Source organism: Anser anser (assembly GCF_964211835.1).
Source record: "Anser anser genome assembly, chromosome: 4".
In the NCBI taxonomy this organism is placed as follows: Eukaryota; Metazoa; Chordata; class Aves; order Anseriformes; family Anatidae; genus Anser; species Anser anser.
The window spans coordinates 36,696,307-36,723,632 of NC_139724.1; the positions used below are offsets into that span (position 1 = coordinate 36,696,307).

The 27,326-nt window shown below is 38.5% G+C and overlaps 1 long non-coding RNA gene across 2 annotated transcripts in view; it reads left to right on the forward strand.

The window, feature by feature from the left end:
• The first annotated feature begins 19,092 nt into the window (after positions 1-19,092).
• Positions 19,093-27,326, forward strand: part of LOC310898934 — a 34,934-nt gene continuing 26,700 nt past the window's right edge. The window contains exon 1 of one of the 2 annotated variants that reach the window (XR_014583857.1): positions 19,093-19,632. This is a non-coding gene — a long non-coding RNA (uncharacterized lncRNA). The remainder of the gene's footprint in view (positions 19,633-27,326) is intronic. The other variant, XR_014583858.1, reaches the window with a different exon arrangement.

A 27,326-nucleotide genomic window follows, 5' to 3' on the forward strand; every position in this document is an offset into this window, starting at 1 on the left:
AATTCATTTAATGATAAAAGGACACTTTTTATATGAACTGTATTTAGATAGGAGTTAAATTATTCCATATTCCTCGAAATCAACAAATACCTGTCATCACTTATTTCAGATAACAGGTGTTTTAAAGCTAATTTATTAGATCTGAAAATGACATCAAATGTACATGATAAAGGATGAAGTTTGTCTACTCATTTTCTACAGTTAGAAGAAATTTGTGAATGGTATTTCCAGTGTGATTACAAATAATAATAATAAAAAAGGCACAAAATACATCCATGCATCCAAAGATGTAACAAATAATGTTTGTTCAAAAAGGTGAATAACCTTGCTTTCTTTCAAGGTTTACTGTGACTCTTTTTGAAAAAATGAGCCTATTAACTTTTCCATGTGTCATGCGGAGCCTTGCTTAGAGAACTGCCATTCTGAAGATGTCGTGATCTATTATTCCAGTTGTCATCACCAGTTCAAAGACACTTTCCATTTTACTAGTGAGGAAGGTGTCTGAGCACACCTCTGTTGATTTATATTTCATGTTACATTCACCATCACAAGCTGTCAAGGAGATGCAAGAGGTATCTTTGTTCAGTGTATAACAGACTGAAAAGAAGTCCTCAGGAAGGAAAATATGAGGATGTTAATACTGACTCTTCTACCACTATTGCTTGAGCCAAACTGTGACACTATATGTATGAAAACACTGCCTTTGTCTCAAGCGAATCTTCCAAAAATTTGTTGTTAGCTTAATAAAGCAGACACCTCCTAACTATTGAAAAACCTAGGGAGGAATTTTACGCATAACAGCAAAAGGGAAATTCACTGGGCTGTGTCCACAAAGCATATGGCCGGGTCCCCAAGTGTTTCTTCAATGCCTATCGACCCTGTGCAGTGTCCTGTGTACGTGGCTTCCAAATCTATGCTTCCTCTTGCTGGTGGGTTGTGTGACCTCAGAGTACACCTTTGTGTACTCGTGGTTCTGTGGTTAGTCTGTGCAGCAGTTAGTTAGCTTCTCTCTGCACTTACCACGTGTGTGCACATGAGGTTTGGTTCAGTCTGTCACTAATGCTCGGTTCACGCAGGAGCGAAGGTAGTCTGGATTTCAAATGGTAGAAGGCCTGTGTTTCCACAGTGTTTTTGCAATGTATTGCTAACAAAACCTTCCACTTAAGACAGGAAATGCAAAGGGATTTCAATTTTTTTTTCTACATCCTGTTTATAAGCAAGCATTAAGTATGCTTATAGGGGCACGCTGCAGCTAGAAAGGCAAAGCTTAACACCAGTGATTTGAATCCCAGAGGAACCCTCTGAGAACAGCCATGCATATTGAATGCATTAAATGACAACCAGCTCTTACATACCTGCATGAATGTGATGTTGCAAGTTATTTCTGACAGTATTCTTTTTTTCTCTTTTTAGGATTTACTGTGTGAGGCCATTGTCCTACAAAGTTTTCTGGAGATGAAGTCTTCTAGGGGGAAGCTCTGAGAAATGTCGGTCATTCCTGAATGATTACTGGCTCACATTTCCATCCTAAGCTTTCATCCATCACACAGTACAGAGCAATTTGTCGGCCTGTTCACAGGAGACAAAAAGATAAAAGTAAAGACATAATGATGGCAAGACAGTTCCCTAGCTATCACTTTTAAAGCAGGTGGAAATTTACTGTTAAACCTACCTCTTTACAAGTGATTATAAGATTTTGAAAATACAGTCCTTTTTGTTGATTTAGTAAAAACTAGATGCAAATTAGCATTTTGGATCCAATTCTGGCCAGGTAAGTACACACATATCTTTGTATACATCATGTTATATGTCAGTAATGTTCTTTATTTCATTTTTTAGTCAATAATTATTTGAAATTCTTACATACACCAAGCTTAATCTTCATATAATGATACAGAATGTTGTTGGTTTAGCTCCTGCTCTTTCAGACAAATGTATGCATTTGATTAACATAATTGTATGAGATGGAATAATTGGCTTATCTTTTAATAAGTTTTCTCTTTACATTACTTTCATGTGTGGTAAAAAGGTAGTGGAGTGGGTGCTAGAAGCTGTGATGTTCTGGAGAGGGAGCTGCTTTTTTTTTTTTTTTTAAGTATTTCAAGTTGGTTGCAGGAAAGGGTGCATCGTAGCAAAAATATCTTTAATAGGTTGTTGGAATGAGTAATATAAATAATTGGATTTAAAGGGAGTTTTTGAAGCAAAACATCACTGAAATAGGAAGGAATGGGAAGGAGATAACAAGGAGATGGTAGACTAGAAAAACGTCTTTTTGAAAGCACAGGAGAATTTCTGCTAGGCTGGAGAACACGCAGTTTTGTTCAAAGACCTCAGGAACGTAGTGTCCATAGTAAAGCTGATGCTTACAAATAAAAATACTGTAATTTAGAGAGAGTCACTTGCTTGTGAAAGCAGTGAGCTTGATTATTTTTACCAATGAAGTGGTGCAAGGCAGACCTAGACTATATAAAGTTAGAACTGATTGATAAACTTACTACTACAGCAGTGACTCTAGCTTCAAATAAGTATTTCATGTTTTTGTATCCAATTGTTTCTGTGCCAAATTGAATTCTCCCAGGGTAAGACAGGATGATGCAGTTTTCTGGGTGGGTGTCAGTATTACCATACCCAGTTCATAGGTGGATTTGATGGGAAAAGCTGCCAAAGAAATACAGGGAAATATAGGGAATATAGATAAAGTACTGGTGAGAACAGTACTAATTTTACTGAATTAAGTAACTAAAGAAATTTATCATAGAGATTACATAAGGAATATTGCTACTTTTCATTGTTACAAAGACCACAAAAAGCCAAGTGTCTTAGGGCTGTTTCAGCTGCTCAACTAGTAGATAAATATCCCCATGCGTGCTATGTAATAGACCTTATTTATTTAAAAAAAAAAAAAGTATGCTTACGCTTTAGATGTTTTTAAAGAACTGTCAAAGCAGTTTCCTCATTTCATTCTCTTTTGCCTCACCTTTTCCACTTGCCCACACATACGTTCCTACAGCTGAATGTATGGTATAAGCTTGAAATACAGCAGACCCTTGCAATATGCAATAGGCCTTTATGGTGCCCCACAGCTCAGAGAGGAAATATTCAAACTGTGAATTGGAAAAGTATACTTATTGTCATAAAATCAGCATACATAATTCTGAACTATACTTGACTATAGAAAACTTACTACATTTTATTGCCATGCAATCTATGTGCTGTGAGGCTAGGGTTAGAGGGAAAAAAAAGAACTTTTAAAATAATTATTTCCTTATATATTATTTCCTCCTTAGCTGTTTTGGTTGTTTTTCTTCTGTTTCAGTCTTAATCAGTCATGTTTCACGTGTGGAGCAGTTCTCCTTAGCAGAGTTTTAATTTCTCCCTGAGAACAGATGAAAAACTTGGACATACTGAAAAAAAAAGCCAATGAGGGAAGTAATGTGTGGCATGTAGTTTTCTAATAACCTGTCAGACAATAGGGACAGAGCATTTTTTGAACTCCAAAGTGTGTGCAGAGGGGTGTTAACATAGGACTCTCATAAAATGCTTTGGACATGATAGATGGCTATCTGTGGAGAACCGGCAAGGCCTGAATTGCCACTGACAGGGAGTTGGATGCATAGATGTGAATAGTGTTAATCAAGTATTTGCCAGTTTGCAGCTGTTTATTTTGCTGGTTTTTAAAACCTGTGTTTTAATCTCAAAGTTTAGAGAAAAGAAACAACTATGGTCTTTGCCTTGGCCATGAGTGTTCCTAGTTGAAAGTCAGAAGTCTACAGATTGTAAATGGTATTTCAGGAACTTAGCACAACTTTACAGGATTGCAGGATTGTGCATTTTTATGGGTAAGATATTTGAATTGATACTTAGAACTGATACTAATGTAACATGCAAAACTTTTTCTGGGATTAGATTTATACTTTATATATTCTCCTAATTCACGCACTTCAAAGATGTCATGATTAGAACATAAAACAAACAAAACAGCTGTCGTATGCAAAATATAGGTTTTGCTGTATGATAAGCCTGCACCTCAGGAAGCCTAACCAGACCCTAAGAATAATCTGTCACTCACAAAAGCACAACACAATTACAAAGCAGATAAGGTGAGCCACTTGGGAGAGTATATGCCTTCTGAAGCGCTTTCTGAAAGATAAGCGTTTGGGTCAGCTGCCTCTGAGTTTAAAACAGATGAAAACTTAACCACAAAGTGGCCAGCATATTAGACCAAAGAAATTAGTTATGAAATTTGCCTGGTAAGCAGTTTCTAAATGTCAGTTCCTTGTGTAATGTGATAAACTTGCACAGACAGAGGTCTGTTGAGCTGTGCAGTAATTAACATGCCTCAATAGGCTTGATTCTTGAGGTTTGAGTTTTCCAGCTTAAAAACTTAAAACTTTAAAAGCTTAAAGTTTTTCCTAACATATACAGCTCTTATGGTTTTATTCTATCATAGGGAAAGACTTCTTGCTAACATTCAAGAACGCTTTTGACTTCAAACTGTGTCAGGTGGCCATAACAACAGCTCTGAAATGAGTTCACTTTCTCAGTCAGCTAAGCACTTAGTCATGCAGCTTCAGTGAGAGCTTAAGTTACTTGCATTCGAGCTGTCTTTCATGAATAACAGCTGCCAAGCCATTGCCAGGCTTGGTGATCTTTAAAGAGACATGGCTGCATTCTGTCAGTGGATGCAGTTCTGACGGATCGGACAGACCTGCTTCAGAAGTAGAAGTGTCTCCTCTTTTTCACTTCTTTTGCCCTTTTTCCAAATGTATCACAAGCATTAATGCTCTGGATTGATATTAATAGAATAATTTAAACTGCACAAAATATTTAAAAAGATTCAGTTTTTCCAGACTTCTGTCTCAGTCATTGATGTTGTAGCAGATTGCATCAGGTTCTCGTAAGATTAAGCTGTCCCCTCTGCTCAGACAGCATCAAGTAACAAGACAGCTTGAAAAAATCAGCTTGCGTTGCTAGTGGTGATGAGCAGTAAGAAACATGCTAACAGAAAGAACCATGCATTAGTCAAAGTCCATGAAGTACTCTTAGAAAGCAGCCCAATTACCAAATGAAACAGTACAATCACCACTCATAAACAAAAAAAATCATTTCCTGCATGTCCATCTTTGCAAGCCTTTTCAACGACTACTAGCCAGGTACCATCTCGATAGCCTGGTGCGAAATGAAAGCAAAACCTGGGTACCGCTATCAGTAAGTGTGTATAAACTCATCTGAACAGCTGCCCTGGTGGCTGTAGAAGACTGGTGTGGTCTCCTTCCCTAAAGAAAACAGTTTGTGATATAAACTTCTAATGTGCATGGTACATACATCATTTAAAAATAGCCTTTTTTTTTTTAATTCATACACTGGACAGAAAAAGTAAGGATAGGGTGTTCAGGCAAGTGTTAACTCCTTTACTTGTTCCACTCAACTGTATATTTGCAATCAGTTGGCAGTCATCTTAATAAAATTAGCTGAGTATCAAGTGGAAGTGACCACAAGATGCTCTTTGGTTTTGTGTTAACTAGGAATGGGAATATCAGATGTACTACTAGAAAAATAAATAAATAAATAGTGGTTATAGTGGTTACATTAGAAATATAGTAAAAGTGACAGTAAAAATGTCTCTGAACCTGGAACATTAATTGATATGGAAAAAGCAGTGAGATGTAAATAGATTTAATCAGAGACTTGAATAACTTAGATAACATTTAGATAATTTTTTTTTCAAAATGTTTATTGGGTAAAAAACAGGTTTGGCCGTGCTATACCAAAACTAATAATAATTTCCTGGAATGTGTGATCATCTTCACCCAGTTAGCTTTTTTCTTTTCCCCGGCAGACACACTGGGGGGAGAGGGGTTCCTCCCTATCTTTCTACTGTTTCTATGTATTGCTCCTATTTACTTCGTCTGTGGCATTTTTGGAGCACTACTCAAGGTCCAGTCTTGTTTGCAATGTAAACATGAATAAGGGTAGTTTAGCAGTCTGGCTCATTAATTCTGTCAAGATGAATTTAAAGCCTAGAAGAGAAATTCAAAAGATTTGCCCTTACTGTGGCAACTATACATAAAACTAATCACAATACAACTGGAGAGAGCATTACATGGCCAGCCCTGTCTCATTTGTCTCCAGAAACAGTAGAGTTTGGAGAAACAAGTCAAACTAATGTTACTTGCAAAGTTCTAAATTGTCTTACATCACTGTTTTTAGCAAAAATAACAATGTTGTGGTGGCGCTTTTTCCTCGGGAATTCTGCTACCCTGTAGACTTAAAATTCCATCTTATCGCAGGCTGACTGCTAACAGGGAACTAGAGCACTGAATCGTTATCCAGCTCAGTTCTTTATTTGTTAAGGCAACTTGACGTTGAGTCAACGTTTTGTCAAAGAAGTTAGATATTCAGCTGAGATATACACTGTATGTAGACTATATTTCACTATATGTAATTATTACAGCGTGATGTAAATTACACCTGGACTCTTACTTTTCATCACTTTGCATTCATTCTCACTTGACAGCCAGAGAATGTTTCCAAATTCCCTATTTTCCAGTGTTGTTTCAGGAACTATAATCTCAGTGACAAGGAACCCATATTCCCAAATATTGTATAACACCTATGAGAAAACTTTTTGAATAAAAGTCTAAGAAAGAAAGCAAAATACAAGATTTTTCTAAGCAGTTACAAAAGAAAAGAAAAGTTAATAAAAATAGGATATTTCTTCACTTTAAGAGATTGAGCTATTCCTTAGTTTACCAACAGAGAATGTCTCCATTCATGTACTTGGGTTAGTCCTGCCTCCCACAGAGCGTGAAGGACATTTTTTTTGAGAGGCAGTGGAATGGCAAGATGCTTCTTCATGTGGTGAAATAATCTATAAAGGCATTTGGAAGGAGACAGAATAGCAACACCCAGTTAGCAGAAATTGAAAAGATGAAGACTCTGGCAGCTGTCAGAGTTGATGACTGTGAGAGTTGGTTGCGATATGAATGACTCAGGTGAGGTTTTACTTCTGCAAATTACCAGAGGAACTTCCTTCACTTGCTGTTTTTACTTTCAGTTGACTAAAACATTTATGAGTGTGCTCCTGACAAGGTTCAGATGGAGGAGCATCATCAGTGGTTGATGCCTTCAGCCTATGTATATTTTTGCATATCTTTAACCTAACGAGCTTTTGTTTGCAAAGGTTAATTGTATTACACAGTTCTGTTCAGCTGTAGGCAGGTGGCAGAGTGGCCCCAAGAAAGGTGTTGAAATCAAACCAAAAGAAAAAATACTCTTTTAAGCATTGCTAAGTCTACCTACACTCCTACACGCAGGAGTACGTGGTTTTGAATGGACAATAAACAACACTCCCTCCCTGCAAGTTCTTGGAACATACTGAAAAATGTACAGCTGCTTACTGAAGGAGAGAACACAGCATAGGAAGATTTTATGGTCACCAGTTTGGCAATAAGAAACAATGACAAACAAATCCATTCTCTGCAAGATATATACTGTAAATGGTCAAATGTCAAATGAACTAAATTCTTTTTTTTTATTCCATTATTGCAACAACAGCACGGTTAATTAACTCCTTGAAATGTGATCTTTTGGGCTGTTAACCTTCTCCAGAATTCTTTGTTGCTTCCTCTTTGCTGTTCTTCTGCCCTCTCATTACAAGGGCTGCCACGATAATTGTTCGGAATATTAACCATTGCTTGGAGAAAAATGGAAGACAAAATTATAGTGGTTTTTTTTACAAAGGAAATTCCATCTTTTTAGCAAAACGGCCTGAAGTATTTAGACTGAAGGAAATACATTTGAAATAAATAAAGTTTGCCTGATTCAAATTTGATTAATGTTAGCAAACGAGCCATTGTCAATCCTGTATTTTTATTTACAGGTTTCTCAGGCAGCTTTGAAGAGGTCACCTTTTGCTCTGACTGTCAGTAAAGTATTACCCTGCAAAGTTGTGCATGTTAAGATGTTTGCAGTGGTGTATGTCTAATGGTATTTGTCCTGTGTCCCTAATTAGCTGAGAATGTCTCATGTGATTAGAGAGGTCAGCTCATCTGAAACCCCGTTCTCCCTCTCTTTCAAAATGAGAAACATCTTGTGTTACTGAATTTGTTTTGAACCATTAGTTCAGGTGTTAAAATACTACGGGCGTGTCGCAGGGGTAATAATTGAGGCATAAGAAATGTCTCAGGGAAGACATCACTCCAAAATACAATGTGCCTAGAATTAACATCAGAGTGCTGGAACTGTTAAAACTGCTGGCCTCAGGAGATCATTCTTAGTCTTGCCATCTTTCACAAGTCGTGTTTCCAAAAGTTGTGTGTTGTAGCAAGTCAGAGGACAAGATACAAACAATTTTCCATTGGCAACTGTTCTTACGGAGCCTGGGGAGGAAATGCCCATCAGGAGAACCACAAAGAGGGATGTAGGTTGTGGCAGCCACAGAAGCTAATCCTGTGCTCCTGTTCTGCCCTGCTTGCAGAGGCATGGAGAGCTGCCTTGTGCCGCCAATTTTAAACCAGAGGAAAACATACCCAAGTTTGCTAGTTTGGGAAAACAGCATGGAGCTAGCCCTGGGCAGAATGCATGAATAAAACCTGACTAAGAATCATCCAGAAGGCCAAAGATATCTGTCAGGACAAAGTTCACAGGTAGAGATGATATCTCCAATTAATTCAAGTGGAAATAAGGAAAAATAGACAACTTTGGCCATGCAAGAAATCACTGAAAATCAGCTTATATGCCTGGAAATTTATATGATTTTTTTTGAGCTACTTACAAATATTGCTAGTGTCCTTAAGTCACACAGACTACAGTGAAATACTGCTAAAACGTCTTGAACTTGCACAGAAACACTAATGTCTATCTCTCTCTAAAAGAGCCTTTAAACATGTATGCAGTTTAGTTGGTTGTGAACAACTATCATCTAGACCCCTCGGTTAGCAAACGTTACGGATTCAGCCAGAGACACACAGATAGTTTCTTCTGTTGATGCGATATCTTTATATCAAAATATCCTCAAATAATTTCTGAGTTAAATTAAATAGGTGGTGGGAATGAAAAGCAGGGAAATGATGAGGAGTGAAACGTAAGTTTTCTTAAGACTGATGTAGCAAACAGAAGTAATAGAAATATTAACTATAATGGCATCTTGGTAGGCTTGCACTGAATGTAGTTAATGTTTAAAATTAGATGTTTTTTCCACACTGGCTAGTAAATAACTTCTATGAAAAGCTTGATGAGATGCAAATAGTTTCACATAGCATGGAAAGTAGTAGAAAATAACAAATATTGCGGTTTACTTAGGAATACAGGCTTTTGGTTAAAGAATTTGCTGGCACTTCATGCCTGAATGCTTTAAGGGTATTTGGCTTGCTTACAGATTTTTATCTCGTTAGCTTTGATGGCCAATAAACTGCTTTTCATATTCATTTATTTGTTCTAAATTGTAGTGGTTTATAATCTGAACTCCAGGGTTGCTTTCCCGAGTATCTCCCTGGCAAAAACAGTTTGTATGTTACAGTTCTATGAGGCTTGTTACTATTGTTCAAATAATGTGGAAGAACACTAATAAAATGCTAAGTAAACCATTCACCATTTCAGGCATCTGTTTCAGTCAAACAGGAGCACTGGCTTATTTCAGATTTCCAAAAAATTAAGTCTTTTGATTTACTTCAAGAAGATGGGACACCTCTCATGGCAGTGAAGAGTTTTACCTAAACCCAAAGCCATTTAGTCTCTGAGAATGAAAGATATTCAAGGCCGCCTTGAGAAGTTAGATGTTTGCTTTCTTCAGAGAGACTACTGAAATTCATATGCTTGTTTTTCTTAGAAGTTAAGTAGCATAGTTTTAGTAGACTATTGAATATACTTTTTAAAAATCTGTGTTAAACACAACCTGTTTTTGTGTTAGGGCTTATTAAACCGTGGACCCAATCACTTTCCCATTCTCTTGGGCCCAGTCACTTTCCCATTCTCTGGCTTTCTTTTGAATACTGAAGCCTGCTGAATTCTTTTTCCCCTTGAATTTTCCTTTGCAAAAATTTGTTGTCAGCTTTGAGAAATGAGACACTTAGCATTTTTTGTGGTATTTTTTATTTCTTGTACTTACACTGTGGGTTTTTTCATATGTTTGCTCCAGAAAGGTTGCATGACCATTAAATGGGACTATAGTTCCATTGTATTTTAGTAAAGAGGAAGATGATGAGCTATTGAATGCACAAGTACTAAAACTAGTTTCTCTTCCTTTATAAGGAAAAAAAAAACACGCATATATAATATATATAATTGTTTACAGAAGTCCTTTAAATGAATACGGCCTGTTTCATGTTTAAGTCATCATGCAGCAGAAGAACAAATAGCTAACTACTGCTTTTCCAAAGGCATCTTGGCCTTTGGACCTAATATATTCAAAGGTCACTGGGTCATCATGAAAAAGTCAGAAGAAAGGAGTTGGTGGTCTTGGACTGGAAGGAGTGTATTTGCCAGATCAATATATTTGCCAAGCTACTACTGTACTCCTAATACTATGATCTTATATGAAGATGTTATAATACTTTTATTTGTGATAACAGGAAGAAAGCAGGTAAATTCTGTACAACCATCTTAAAGCATAGAAAGGAACTGTGTTGTGGCATACAGTCAGATATATTTGTAACTTCATTTAGAGGGAATCAGGAGATACAGAAAGGAAAATTGTTCTTTTTCAACCAACAAACTCTAGCAATACTAAAGAACAGACCATTGTTTCAAATTGATTTCCCTAAAACTATATGGGAAATTCTATTTCATTCCCATGAAACTACTTGCAATTTCAAAAGAAATTCCTATTCCACATGCAGATGAAACGAGCAAGCTTAAAATACTTGGGAAGGAAAAAAAAACTGAAGGGAAGATTGTGCTCATCTGTCAGTTCTTGTTAGCCTGGTGGTTGGGGAGCTCATTTAATATACAGAAACACAACCGTTCAAATTCCTGCTACACCATCTTCCACCCTGGAGGGCATCCACATCCCAGGAGACTGTTTTCAGTTTTCTTAGGAGGGTTGTTCTAATTTGCCAAGTCCATATGCTTCTGAGCTTGCCAAAGATGCAGATAACAAGGTGAACCCGAATCTTCTGTGTGAGTACCACAATGTCCAGTGGTTTGTCATCACAGACAGGAGGTGTTCGTGTGGCTGTGACCAGAATCTAAGCTTGCCTTGATTTGCTTTGATTTCTGTGAACATTTTTCTTTCTCTATGGGAAGACCTTTGCCGTATTTTTATGTTTGTTTGGTTTTTTTTGTGAGAAAAAATCTGACAAACATTTCACTGACTCAGGTAACTTCAGTAGGGTCATGGTCTTGCTTTTTAAATTCATAGATAGTTGATCTTTCTCTCTGTGTTTGGTATTCTTTTGGTATTCTTTTATTTCACAGTGAAGATGAGAGAGGTAAGGCATCCCTCCTAGAGCAGCTGGCACTGCTGTTTTCTGCTAGTGTGATTAGTGAGGAAAGTATCCTTGACTGAAGTAGAAGCACAGTTTGGTACAGTTTAATCATCACCTTCCAGAGGAAGCTGCGGTTTTGCTTGGAAACTATTCTTACCCTTATTCACTGCTGCATTCAGAATAGTGAAGTGTTGAAAAAATATATTCTTCTGTCTCTCCACCTTCCAAGTAATGTTTGTATGCAACTGTATAGATGTAGCTGGCAACACCGGTACAAAACTCTGGCTGGGTGGGTGGTTGGCTGACCTACCTGGCGTGTTTTGATCCCAAATATGTCATCGCGTGTCTCCTCTATGATTTTAGTTTGAAGGAGTGAGCACTTTCTTAAGCTATTTTAACTAAACCACCAAAGGTTCAGCTGAAATGAACACACTCCTTAAAGAAATCCATCCTTCAAGAGTTCAAACTTCTAACTCATGACGTTTCTGGGTTCGGGAGTGGAAATTTACAGAAACTTATATTTGTTTTCTTTTTTCTCAGAATTTTATTTTATTAGTCATTGCAGATTATTTTGCTGGGAAAACACCGGGAAAAATTCTCTGAGACAATCCTGAAGTCTCAAAGGCCTTTGTGACATCTTGAGTACACGAGAGAGAAATCAAAGTACTTGCAACACTCTGCTTTCTTTCACAGTCTTCAGCAGTCAACAGTTCAAACTAACAAATACTATACTGACCGTGGGGTCACCAGGTGCCTTCTCCATACTTACTCTGAAAGCTCCTGAAACAAAAGAGGGGTTTCCCAGTACACCTTCAGAGGTTCATCTTTCTGCAAATCACTGTAACTGTGGGAGAATATGTTTACATGAATTTCTTCTGAGTGCTGTCAGGACCATGCTCATGTGTTATGCGCTGCTTTAATAATAAGGCTCCCTGTCATCAGTTTTCGCATTAAATTTTTACGTGGGTTATTGTTTTTCTGCATCAGCGCTCCATCTCCTCACCACAAAAACTGATAGTCTTATCTGTTGTTTGGGCAGACCATGCAAGCTACTGATGGTCCATAACGAAAAGAAAAAAAGTGTGTGCACATGTGTATATGTGCATATGTATTTTCACTCAGGAAGGAAGATGGTGGAAAGGGAAGATGTTCAGCTAATGTTTCCCGTGTTGTCAGGAATTTGGACTTGGCAGTGGAGCTGATGTATGCATCTTACTACCTTTGGATAGTTTTCTTCAAGACTTGTTGTCCAACTTGTATGTTACAGTGACACAGTTTCCCAAAGCAGCTAGCCCTGTTTGGGTTAACTAGCTCGTGAAGGTAGGAGAGGCTGTGAGGAGTGCACTGGCAATGAGAATTTTGGCCTGACTTCTATAAGGGACTGGATTGCCTTAGTCCTGCATTCAGTTCTTTTTCCTTGTGCTAGCTAGAGTCGGATTTGGGCCTTACTGATTTATGTATTTCTCCTTCTTCCTTTAAAAAACAGAGTAGAAATTACGACCCTGAATAATACCTTTGAGAACATGGAATTCAGGAGCTAAAATGAATAGTTGTACGGGGGGGATAAGCATGTGGAGAGCAAGAGAAGGCTGAGAAAAGTAGCGGCTCTGTTACTGTTTCCTTTTTTCCCATGTAATTTTTTTTTTCTGTTGACAAGTATGGTAGTGCAGCATCCTAATGAAAGCACAGCAAGATTGCCAGAGAGGAAGAGGCTGCGCCTTTCCTTCCTGTACCTCCATGAGGAGACAAGCAAGCGTGACAGGCTGGGGAAGGGGGTAACTCCAGAGCAGCCCAGCCAGCAAGAAGCGAGAGCTCCAAGCCACACTCCCACTGCTGCCCTTTCCACCCAGAGGCCACGGGGCTCGGCTCCCCCTGCGGGCAACTCCATCTGGGATGACACTTCCAGCACTTTCTCTATGCTGAAGGAGGGAACACTGTCTGAGAAGTAGGGCTAAGCTGTGGGCAGCTTTCTGTCTTTGTCCCTGCCTATGTATGTAGTAGAGGAGATGGGAAAGTTGGTGAGGTTTGGGGGGGACTGCTGCTGTGATTTAATTTTAAATGTGTGAGTGAATGCTTTGAATCCCATGATACATCTATAGCAGCAGCTTAATTTTGGCGTTTTCTTGAGAATCATTTGTCTTTGATTTTGAATCAGTTTCGAATTTCCACCATTTTTTCTTGTGTGCACCGGTTGTATAAAAAATGAAGGACTGTCTGAAGGATCCTTATGTTGTGAATGAAATTCTTCTGTGAATCTCATTAAAGGAGTTCACCTTTCATTTAAATGGATGATCAATATGTTAAAGAAGTGCTGTTAGACCATCCGGTTACCTAGTGAGTAGGGAGATCTATCCCTGGTAATCTCATCAGTGAGGTGGAGTAGGATCTTCCATCAATTTTCAAAGTAATTTATTTCTTTCTTCTATCCACCATCTGCTGATTTTATTGCTATAAAGAACTATGAGGAAAAACAAGGTCAGAGATCTGTCTTAAATTGCAAAGAAACCTGAAATTAGAGTTAGGACTGAAAACTCATCCTTAATTTATCTCACTGTGCCTGTGTATTTCAGGTGTATGTCTGCACTTGCACGTGCCATCATGCTTAGGCAAAGACAGGAGGAGAAAGTTTAGGACTGCTGTTTCAATCTTCACTCTCAGTTTCCTGGCTTTTGTGTATCTTGAAAACAGACCTGTGACATTATTTTAAACATTTGCAAGTAGCTTATGAACCATCTTTGAATAATGTTGTGTCTGGAATGCCCCAGGCAGTAGTAAAGTTTGAAGAGCTGTCCTGTAAGTGAGTTATAATATAAGGAGGCCACATAGTGCTGTTGCAAGAATTTTTGTATAGGAGAACCTATATCTGACATTCCATCTTGTTTGTTTGTTTGTTTTATGTTGTAGAAAAGGGACTGACCCACAGAATTCAGGAATGTGCTGCATTGGGCCATATTCAAACAAAAGATATATTGATAACAGTAATTAAAATAAACAAAATACTAACAAATTGATTTTGCATTTGGAGACGTTGTCCCAGGAGGGGTAAACTGAAATTTCAAAGACAGTCTTTACTACCTATAACCATTCGATTTTTGTTACTGGCCCCCAAATTATCAAGGTGAAAAACATTAACTCCTCTCACAGTATCATCCTTTCCCTGCTGCCTCATCTTTGGCAGTCATTGGTGGCAAAACTCTTACCAGCAGTTCCTAAATTACTTTCATCTGTTTGAAAAAGTAGGCGAAATCAGTTTCAAGAGGAAGGCTACTTCCAGAAGACTTTGTCAGTTGTGTTTTACATGAACAGTTCCTTACACCATCAGCCCCTCAGAAGAAATTTTTGGGTAAGCAGAGTTAAGTCAGCCAGGTTGTACTTGGAGAAAGAAGCCTCACCAGGAGAATGAGGCAGACTGCTCTGTGAGCTGTGGCACTTCACTGGGAGTGTAGCAAGACTTTCTCCTCAAGCAGTTTATCTCCATCTGCCATTTTCAGAGACCATGGGAAGAGGCCTGCCCTGGTGTCTCTGCCCTGTCTGTACGTGTACACTTGCTGTATGTCTCTATCCCTGTGTCTGTTGGATGCAGGAACAGTGAGTATGAGCTATCCTCTAAGTTCCAAAGCTTTACTGAATTGGTTGGGTGAATAGGCTTTGCTTTACTTATCTGTTTTACTAGTTGTGAAGATGGATTTTCAGGGCAACCAAAAGCCATTGAGCTTCAGATTGAAATGATGTTTAAGTATGAAGTAACTTGATATTTGTTCACTTTTTGTAATTAAGCATTGTATATTTTTTCTGAGTGCTGTGACCGTGGATTATAGTTCTGTTTTAAAGCCAAGAGACAGATGAATGGCAGGACTTCAGAAGGGTGGAAAGGAGTTTGGGCTTTTTCCCCTTTTGCAGATTTTTTCAGGTTTCATAATTGGACCCATTGGTTGTCTGAGAATAAGGAATTAGACACACGTGGGATTTGTTAAAACCGTCCGTTACACATATAACAAAGTAAGTCAACAGAGAAGCTGAAGTAGTCGGACATCCACGAAGTCTCTGAAAACAAGAGATTATGTATTGCTCCCATTAAGAAACATGTCAAGTAGAACAAGATTAGTCAAATGGTTTTAGGTGTCATTGCCAATAGAGTATTATAGTAACTAGATAATGTTACTCGAATATCTGCTGGTTCTCCCTACCTGTGTAAATCACTCTGATCCTTATAAATCAGGATGATTTAAAGCAAAGCACATTGCCCACATATAAGAAATTACAGATCAGACAGCAGCAACTTTTTGAATGTTTTCTATGAGAAAATGGAAAAGGAGGAAAGGGGCTTTTGTTTTTATGGGGGAGGAAGAGAGAGTCTTCACATATGCAAACAAGCACACACTACAGTTCCCTACAGATTTTCCGTCTTTTGTTATGGAAGTGTGGTGTTACCTAATATAACAATGAATTATCATTGATCAATACACAAAACTGATGGAAAAGTTACTTCCCTCACTTAAATTCAAAGAGGAGCAGCCATTCTCTGAGGATTGGAAAATAAATGTCTATTGTTTTAAACACTATTGTTCTCATAGCAGAATACTTTATATCACATTATCGTACCTCCAAACCTAGAGGTTGCATTGATCATATCTAATCTAATTTCCATTCAAAGGCCAACTTTATTCCCAAGGAATGTACAATATCGAAGAACATCAAAACTTTTTTTTTTTATAGGTAAAGACAACAAAACCCTGTAAGATATCTCCCAAAAAAGGGACTAGTAAGCAATTGCTGTTTTTGTTTTGTTTTGTTTATTTGTTTTCTTTTGTTTTTCTGGGTAATTTTGTTGGCCTTCCGTACTGTGGAACTAATGAGGAGAAGAAAACTCATGAGTGCTCGAGTCTCTATTTTCAGGACTGCTGGTAGCAGCACAGGGTGGACTGGCCCTGGGAGGACATTGGAGCTGAGTTGCACCTGTGCTTGGTCTGGCTCACCTTCTCCTCTTGAAGAATTGAGTAACATTACTAGCTCCAAAAGGGTGAGAATTAGGTCAGCCAGTAAGTGTTGTCTTAGGGCTCAGGTCCTTAAAGAAGGAAACAAACTGGCCAGTTGTAAGAAAATTTGGGGGAGCAAAGTTGTAAGAATTCATTTTGGGGGGAGGGGGGGAAAAGGGCAAATTATTTAGAACCCCTAAGTCCTGTAGCTCCTCCTCCCTAATCAATCATGGAATGGTTTGGGTTGGAAGGGATTTTCAAGATAATCTGGTTCCAGCGCACTGCCACGGGCAAGGACGCCAGCCACTAGACCAGGTTGCTCAAAGCCCCAGTGTGAGTTATGGGGGACTTAGAGGAGGTTGGCAGTGTGTATGTCACATAAACCACCTGAGAGGACTTTGGGAGCAGATCCAGGAAAAGTGTGTGCTGGGCACAACATGGAGAAGGTGCGACTGGACTGAGCCTTAGTGCAGAAGTTGTCTTTGATGACCTCAGAAGTGTGGCCAAGTGAGATTGTCCTGGAAAGATCAGGTAGCCTCTGCAGTAGAACCGTATTCAAGGGCGACAATAGGAGACCAGGCTAGCTGAGGTCTGGAGTTCACGTTAATCTAGGGGATGCACGCAACCATTACAAATCAGTAAACTGTGTAAAATCCCTTAGTCAATCATGTTGTACCTAAACTTTTGTTCCTGAATGAGGCTTGTCTCTGTGTTTTGACTCTGTGACCCGAATTCCTTTTCTTACATGCCATACCTACTTTCTAGGCACAGCCAGCAAGAGACCTGTACCTCTTCTGTAACTTCAGTTGTTCAACTGCAGGGTCTGTGTGGGCAAAAATTTACACAAATGATGAGATGTGCACATCTACGTTAATAGAATTGGAATCTCTTTCTAATTGTAAGGGAAGAGGACGTAAACAATAATGACAGGATAACTGCTGTTGGTTTCATTGTAAATGTCTGCCCCTCTTCCCTTCATCTGATTTCAGTAAAATGGAAATGAATGAATGAATGGAAATGAATTAAACAAATGGCTGCTGTCCCAACTCTGCTTCCTTTAAAAGGCAATAAAGTTTCATACTCTAGTGGGGTTTTTTTTAGGCTTTTTATTTGATTAAAAATGAACTTACATTCCTAGACAAATATGATAAGGAATAGGAACATGCCCCAAAGAAGGGTCCGTGATCACCTTGCTTGCAACACATGATGTGCCTGACATAACAAAATACTTTTTTGTGAAGCTCTGCTAACTCCCTTCTTCAAGGCCTGCTACTCCAGAGGTGTTTGATAGCTGGCCTAAACATACCTAACTGTTTGATAAGCATGCAGAAATCTGAAACCTGCAAAGGTATTTTTCGTACTTTAAACAGAATAAGTGACCAAAGAAATGGATGAATTTTGGAAGTTTGTTACTAGTGAGCCAAGTTTTTGTGGAACTTGGTTGCTAAGCTTCCATTGACTTCAGCAGAAGCAGGGTTTCACTAGCACTTTGTGTGGTCAAACTTAGGACTGAGTATGCTACAATCTTCTTTACTTAATCTTCATACTTATGTAGTAATCTTCATACTACTAAGTATGTGCTTAAAAAGGATTATAGCATGCTTTCATTTGGCAAACCCAAAGTTTAGCGCACAGAAGGAATAGCTTTAAGGATAATAAAGATATTAAAATACATCTTTTTAAAGCCAGATAAGAATAACATTTTTTCTGGTGACAGATTTCTGTTCATTACTATACCAAGGAAGGGGAGGCAATTTATAAGAAATATAGGCAGGATGGTAATCGCTGTTTTTTAAAATCTTGAAGGTTTTAGAGTCTCACAGATAACTGCTATGCATCCTTTAGATTCTAAAAGATCTTGAAAGAAGACTAGGTATAGTGCTACAGGGACAAAAAGAGTTATTTAAGGGATATTAAATGAGTTTTCCCACTAATTAGGGGATATTGATTATATTGGAGAAATATTTGAGGAGCTTGATGCCAAGGCAATACCAAAAAACACATTATTTTAAATGTAATAATTAGAAACATTCTGTACGATATTTGTTGATCAAAGGCAATGTTAATTATAAAATAACTGTACAAGAGAGATATTTATTTCAAAATTTCCAAGGCAGAAAAATACAGCATTAAGTGAGTTAACACAAATTTCGGATGTATAACCAAGACAGTAACTGACAGAAGCAGAAAGATGATCTCACCTTTTTGTAGCTTTGGTAATAGCAAGTACAGATACCAGCAGCACAGAATGCTAATGCTTATGATAATAAGAAAAGCATTAAATTTAGAGAATTTAGAAGATAGGAAATTTAAGAGAATGTAATGAGAAGATGCCATGATGTGTCATACTTTTGTTTAATATAAATTTTATCGTGCATTTAGGGTTAACTAAGTAGTTAGAAAAATATAAGTACATATATAATGCAATAGTGGTGTTCTTCAGACCATAGCTTTTGTGCCCATAACCTCTGAGGGGTTGTTCAAATAAAAAACTTAACTAACCACCAGAGGAGCTAAGTCAAAATAGCTTGCATCTAGGCTCATCAAAGGACAGAAGTTAACAAACAAATCTGCCTGTTGTGAAGCTCAGTGCTGGAAATGGAGAATAACCAATAACTTCCAAATAGAAGCTATGATGAGGGCTTGTACACATACCGCAGCCTGAGATGAAATGCTGTCCTTGTTCAGTGTTTCCAAACACATTATTAGGGTGGAGGAAGGAGCTTTGATGAGGGAGTCACTTTAGAGTGTTGGGGGGTGGCTGTCTTTTTTTTTTTTTTAAATAAAGGACATCAGTGTTTGTAATGTGAGGCTTACAGTACTCTCTTTGTAGTGAGCTCTTTGTGATAACGCGATGATTCTGTGATCTAAAACCTCCCTCCCTGCCTTCAAAGCAGCTACAAATTATAGAAGAAGATTTCATTCTGAAGTCTCTTCCTCTCAAAGGCTGTAAGCTTTTTACAAAACAAAGAAATTATATGCTTTAGATCTGAAGTGCATTTCTTCTTTTGTTTAACCTCCGGTCTTGCAAACTGAGAGCAAGAGTTCCCTGTGCATGGTGACTCCGTGGGTCTCAGCTGCTCAGCGGGGCTGGGCAGCACCTTCCCCAGGTGCAAAGGAAGGCTGGTGCTACTCAGGCCAGCCCAGCAACACCTGCTCATAACACCTAAAAGGAGAAGCAGACCTTGGAGTGTAGAAGTTCTCAGAGAACACTACTACTAGCTGTAGAGGTAGGCAGCTTTTCTCTTTATAGGTTTGAATGAATTAATAAGTCTGTTTTTGGTTTGTTTGCATTTCTAAATGTGGAAATGTTTGTCTTACTGAAAATCCAACTAGAATGGCTCTTCAATCAGTCTTTTTAAAAATATTGTTCCTTGTTTAGCTTTTATTTTGTATTAAAAATGGGCGTTGTTTTCTGGCTGGGTTGTGTGTGCTTGTGTCTTTTTGATTTGCTTGCTTTTACAAAGTGGTTAGCTGAAATTTTTGTGATCCTGCTGCAGAGGAGTTCGAGGCTCAGATGATGTGACCCCACTTAATCAAGGGAAAGGGTGAAAGAACAGAAACGCTACAGAACTTTTTCAGGAGACTGTGTTTCTGATAGGAAAGCCAAGTTTGTTTCAGCTAGAGCTCCTGCCATAGCTAGGCTATGCTCCTAGCTAGAGCGTGCCATGATCATGGCATGGTACAGGATGTTCTTGGCCTGTGGTATGGCACTGGGACCTTTCCAGATGCTGAGCCTTGAGAGGACATCTTGAGAGTCCCAATTTATGACCTTGGGAAAAGCTTGCTACCACTCTGATTTGTGAACTGCATTCCAGTCACTAAGTTGCTCAGGAAGGTATGAAATAAAACTAGGTAAGAATAATGTTGGTACTGCCTTAGCTTACCAACAGCAGCTGCCGTACGTGAGAGGTCATGGTGATATAGCACTGTAACTGTAAGCATGTTAATGTCCTTCCAGGTGTGTCACAGGCTCTCTAATTTGTATTTACTTAGAATCAAATGTGTGAACATGAACGAAAGGGAACATTTCTTGGCATTTGAGGTAATGGAGGACAGTATCAGCTTTTAAAGTCTCAATCTGTGAATGACAACTTTTTTTCAAACTTCATTACTGGGCAGGTGGGAGAATTGCTTCTAGTTGGCTTTGGTGTCTGTAGGATCATACAAACAACTATCTTGGGCACTCAGACCCAACCAACTGAGAGTATGTGAGGCTCTCTAGAGGAGAGAAGCAGGAGGATAGTTTCTTAGTTGGATGTAACTTTATTTACAATTCAGTGCAGTGATAATACTCTATACTCGTGAGATTCTCTTACCAGTGTTAACCTTGCTTATATATCTGATTACTCGTGTTTGTGTCTGTACCTGTGTACAGCTGGTTCTCTTTAAGCCTGTAATTGCTTACAGGTGTTCAAACTGTCTATGAGCTCCTGCGCTGTGTTGCAGACTTTGCAGTTGTTTTCAAGTATGGTCTATAAACTTGTTGTCCCTATCCAAAGATGTGGATTCTGAAGATGTCTGATGATAGTTTCAGTCTGTTGATGCTGCATTTAAACAATCTCCTTACTTAGGTATAGAATCAATAGAGAAAAGAGCTCAGTAGCACAGAACAAAGTAATGAGTGCTTGTGTGTCAATAGCCAAATCATATGAGATGATTATAAATTTGTGGTGTTGTTCAGGGTTGGTATTTGTCTTTTGGTTTGCACTGGTGATGTAAAGTATTGTATTAGTGAATGCTCTTCAGCTTAAACTTGATAGTGCCTACACCGAACTGTACCAATTAGTCTTGAAAAAGTGTTCTAAATTTAAAGTAAGCTCTTCAGTTGGAACAGAGGTGTTCTTGTTGCTGCTGGAGTTCTTATGAGCTTCCTGGTTGTTATCAGACTACACCATATCTGCATCCTGAGCTACTGCAAAGTGCTGCTAATGAGGTTTTTAATATTAGTCTAGCAGACTTTCAGATCCTTTTCTAAAGCTCAGAGAAGCACTTAGTTGTAGAACTCTCTGAAGTTCCTAGCATGAGAAATTTCCTTTGTTGCTTAGAGCTTTGCATTTCCTGATATTTACTACTTATACTACATTGTGGCATAATAATTGAATATGAAATTTAACACTGTCTTGGGCTTTTCTAATACTTCAGAGTTTGAGTTGAAAAGAGTTACAACCTTATGCAGGGCTCTAAAAAAACACAGGAATCTAGAGGCAGTTTTCAATGCAATTTTCCACGTGTATATTCTACAATAAAGCACCTTTGTTGGCTTACAGTCCATAGAACTATCAAACTTCAATCTCAAATGCAAGTTGTTTTTTTTTTTTTAAATACTAGGAAGAGGAAAAAGTCATTGAGAAGGGATTGCTCTTCCTGTACACAGTTGAACTTGGAGCATGTATTTGAGACTCTTCCTAGAGAGAGCAAACGTGATAATATCTGCATTAGGAAATTTAACTGCCAAATACTAGCCTCAGTGATATTGCTGAAATGTTAAAAACCAATCAATAAGAATCAATTGAAAAGGTTGTTACCTTTATTCTCTAACTTTTTTTTTTTTGAGACCAAGCAGTCAACAAGAGTTAGATTTGATACAATGCTGTGTAGCAGCACCTGTTGCTGAGGGACTGCTGGTAAGCATAAGCTGTTGCTGCTCTAGTGATGGTGTCTAGTTATTGACAGGGGACTTGGAGGGAAGTAGGACTGTTACGGAAGGCTTGTACAACGTCTATGGTGTCTGATTCATCTCTGTAGCTCTTGCTTTATTACTGGCTCTGAAGTTGTAGCAATATAGGGGCTAAGAGATGGGTTGATAAATCTCCTCTACCTCTGCTGGAGGCATAGCTGTCTACTTTCCCTGCACAGCTGGGGATCCTGGGAGAAAAATTGTGGTGATTGAGAAAGGTTCTGTGCATAGTGTCTTGCTTGTGATGACTCAATGAGTTGTGGCATCCCCACCTAAGCAAAACTCCTTGAAAGAGGTTTCTTGCTTCAAGAAAAGCATGTGCGCGCTCTCTCTCTCTGTCACTACGACTGTTTCTAGCTTGCTGTTTGTTAACGTTACTGTGAGGGTTCTTCCTTTTCACAAAGCTGCCTGGTCTTTTAATTGTGCCAATTCTTGTTCACAGAAGAATAATAGTATAAAAGAAGTTGGGGAAGAAAGTAGAATGTATTCCTTAAAAGGCCAAGTGACTCTTGTATTGAGAAGGCAGGGGGAAGAAACAAAAGAAGACATGGCATCAATGGCTTCTTGCCTATGTGCTCTCACAGAGCAGCATCTTCCTAGTGCTGTTTGCAACACTCATCCTATAGTCCTTTATCAGCATTTTTAGTGCATCAACTGAATCAGGATGAAATGCTGTGCAGCAGCTTATTTGGGTGCGCGTGTATAGTGCATGACCATACTACTATCAACGTTTGTGTTGACATACATATTCTATATTTGTTTTCTGTAGGCTTTCTAGGTTTGGTTTTCTAAAAGTTTTAGTTATAAACTGTTTTCTCAAAGTTGGGACATGCAGCAGATGAATTTCTCAAAATTCTTGATTCAATTTTTATTTTTTTTATGGCAGTGTGGCAAAAAGAATAGACAAGAAGCTGCATGCTGAGATGTCAGAAGCCTCAAAAAGGTGTTTTATCATACTGTGTTAAGGATCATGTGAGATCCTCCAAGCAGGTGGATTCACCAGATCTAGTCTAGTTATTAATTTGGGCTGTGGAAGACTACTCAAGTACGCACTTTGACTATTTCCCCAGGCTGTCCAGGGGGCGTGCCACAATATTTCTTTATGGCACCACACTCCTATGTAGCCCTGTTGCCTGCAGCCTGAGTTTGTGAGTCCTGACTGCAGTCAGCTGGTTCTGCTGCTTTAATGAGTGCTCGCCTCTTCATAAGTCTCTACTTGATACCACTCAAGTAGGTGCTGGTATTCAAAAGCTCCCGCTCCCTTCCCCTGTGAAACTGATGTTTTCCTTTGGGAAAGGGCCTTTTCTTCAAAAAAGGGGGGTGGGGAGTGGGAGAAAAGGAAAACAAGCAAAACCTCTGGGTGAGCCCTAGTCTAATCTTTACTACTTGACATACAAATGCTGAGAAGTGGTTTCATTGCTTTTAGTCTCTTCCCCTGTGGGCTGTTTTGAGTAACTTGGTTTATTACATACACCTAAATTCTCTCTTTTATTCCAGAAATCTGAATGGCTTTCTATTTAGCAGTAAATAGAAGCAATGGAGTAAGAGGGAGAAAACTAGTATTAGAATCTTTTAAAGAATACATATGACTAGATATATCTTTATGTGGTGGAGAAGGGGAATTTTTTTCAAATGTTTAGCATCAATAGTAGAGTACTCTTATTCTTCTGCTGTACAGGGAAGCTGAACAAGCAGGAACTATTTCTTATTTTAAAGGAAAGGAATCTTGGAAAAGTTCAGCTGCTGCAGGGATCTAGCAATGGATCTTTGCTTTTTTCCCAAAACACAAAAATCTTTCTCCTGTTGTAGTCACAGTAAGAGATGGATTAGATCCCCTGAATATTGGAGTGTGCATATGAGATGACTCCCTCCTAAAGCAGAATGGCATCACTGACTAGGAGACAACTAAATCCTCTTTATATTTAACATGAAATACCTAGAATTTGAACTTAGATACCAGAGGATCTGTGTCAGAGCAGATGGTGCAGACAGCATGGGTAGCATCTGGTTTAACGGGTCTTTCCCAAAGATATCACTGCATCAATGTAATGCATCATATGCCAGAAATCCTCAGCATGTTGTTAAAGATAAATCCATGTGGAAAAACCCTGATACAAATAGAGGACAACTTCAAGTCCATCTCTAGTAGAATATTGAAGTGTTTGGTTTTAACTCGTGAAGGTTTCTACCACGTTTCTTCCTCAAAGAACAAATTGAATAGTTGCTACAAGGTCTGAGAGTCGTCAGGGACAGATTCAGCTTAGATTTCCTGTATCTGGGTTACACTTAGGGAAAGACTAATAGCATTAAAACAGTACAGAGTGGAAAACTTTGGCTTTTACAAATGAAACTGGGAATTAACTTAATTTCAGTTTTCTGAAACTTCTGACTAATCCAACTGCTGTACGTTATCTTCTTGTAATTAATGAGTCATCAAATGTTAAAAAAATCATACAATTTTCTCTTTTAAAATATGAAAAGCAGCTGACTCTTAGAGCCACCAAACTGCTTTTAGTTTGTAAATATAGGGAGCAAATCTCCAGAGTGGCAATAGCTTGTAATAATTATGGGCAAGTGAAAATCTATCAAATCATACTCTGCTGAAGAATGGATCTAAGGAAAAAAAATGCTATTTTTGTAGTGAAGTTGCTAGGTTAGAGATTTGATGAAAACTAAACCAATTGATAAAATGCACCAAATCACTGTGGAAGCCTAAACTGAAGTAAGCCATCCTTACCGAGAACAAATTGGAGCAAAGATATGAAGGAAACTATATATCAGCCACTTTCATTTTGCATGACAGAATTTACTGTGATGAAATCTGGAAAGATGTGTCAGTACTTTGAGTTGTTTGTAAATGATTGGCTAAAAAAGATCCTTTAACATCTGTAAATACTTAATGGCTATAATATATTGCTGTATTTCTGTATTGTGATAAAATACGTGGCAGATGCTTTATCTTAGCGTGGTTTTTTTGTTGTTTATCTTCCATTGACTTGCTTTCATGTCCTTTTTCATTCCTGCTAACTTTGGTAGGTGGTAAGATCTAGCCTAAAATTGGATGGTTTCTTCTTCAAGGGGGAGACAGCTAAAGGATCACACACCTTTCAAATAAATATGTGTGCTTCACAGTGGATCTCAAATCCCCAGGCTTTCTGCATGAAGTGCTCACTAGCCTGCCTGAGCAGATCTGAGGACAGCTGTCAGTTCTGTAGTCCTCTCTGATGTTGGGTAGTGTTTATGTGAACAACCTCACTGGCATTTACTTTGTATGATAAAGAGTGCTCAGAGGTATTGAGGAGAGAAGGACTAGCCTATTCATTTCAGAGAACCCAGTGTGTGGCTTAGGATTTTATTTAAGATGGAAATGGAGATCATGGGCAGCAGACCATTAGATAAATTAGCAATCTGGCTTACCTGGGCAGAAATCTGTATGATTTTATTGCTGTTTGTTTGTTTTTAAATTGGGAAATGTCACACAAGGAACATAGCAGCATGAAGGATGGAAGGAAACCCATGCTGTGCACTTGGTAAATGTGACTGGGTAGCTATTTGGCTGCCAGAAATCAAATGTATGAAGTGTGCATACAGGAGACTGAAATGGTTTTGGAACTCAACTGAGCATAAGTATAAAACTTTTTTTCTATACTTCTGCAAAAGCACACAACCATTGGGCTGTCACTATACTTGTATACAAGTGAAGTTTTAGAAGGTGGGCATGGTATGCTTGTCAGAATGTCACAAGTGTTAATAGAAATGAATGTGTGAAATAGCAGTGTCTTATCCAAGTCTTTGGTCATGGTCTTAACTATTTCCTCTCCATTAAATACGTTACACTACAGTATGTGAATCCACATGATAGTCCAGAACAGAAACAGAGAACTCCTGATTTTACTTTCATGGATTGTCACTGGCTATCCTCATTGGCTTCTAACAATTTAAAGTTGATTCAGAAAGCTTATTTGATTCACAATATGTCTCTCCAATTTAACTGTCTAGTTTTCTCTCTGTGCTGATAACTTCTGAAGCAGTTATCAAGAAGTATGTGAGATCTCTTTCTGGGAGAGAAGAGGACTTCTGTTTTCTTTTTTGTTGCTGTTACATGCTTGTATTAATGCAGTCTGGGAATGTGCTCAAAGGCACAACTCCTACTCACTGTACAGGGTAGGACAGTTGTGTGTGCAGGAGCATGTGCTTTTAGTTTTCCCTCTGCATTCTGCAGAACCTGTTTCTGTGTGGGGAATGCATGTAACTGCCCCTCATACAGGGCTGTATATGGAGCCTGTAGCCAGACACTGATCTATGACAAGTTTGTATTCTACCACAAGAGTAGAAAAATATTTTGTCTGGGCACAATGCTTTCAGTCTGACGTTAGTTTAAGCAAGGAAAATGCCGGTCTTCTCAAAATCCGTAATTATCTGTAAGCCTTGTTTATGTACCCCAGAATGGTATTGTGAACCAGCAAAGCCCCTGAAATGGACAGCAAAGTTTGGGAGCCTTATGCACAGCGGAGCTTCTTGATGTTTGTGTGTGTCGCTGCCCAATTGTTCCACCTTGTCAGTCAAACTCAGTGAAGCCTCTCGCTCCATTGGGAGGAGAGTTGTGGTATAAAATGTGCATGGGAGCATTCCATGTGGGAGCTCCCGAACTTCATTTGTGCTCTGCAGCTCTGAGACAGAGGGTCGAAAGAGGTCCTGAGGATGGCAGCTGCAGCACAAGTTTTTCCCCTGTTTAAATGGAATAAACCTTTCTAAAAGTTTAATAGTACCTAATCGCTTGCGGAACACATGTAATTTCAATATAAAATTTCTAAGAGCTAACAAATCTGTAAGGAAAGAATATTATAGATTGACTAGTTACTATTTATATTTTCAGTGTGTATGTACAGATTCCTTCATATATATATATTAGCTGGTTTCCATTTGCTTAGGAAACTGTCACAATGACTGTTTTGGACTAATTACCAGGATCTTCATTAATAACTGCATTTTTACAATAATATGCAAAATTGTTTTATAAGCATCTTGAAGCCATCGTATGCACTTGTGCAATGGTGGAAGATTCTCAATTTTAAGTCAAGCCTGACTATTCATAAATTTACTTTAATAAACCTCAGAGGGAGCTCTCTCACTCTACATAGTGATTTAAATAGCTTGCGTGCTCATAATGATGTGTTTAACTCCAGGATTATTTTACATGGAAAGTTTCTAATTGGTGTTTGCTTACTCTCGTTTATCATAACT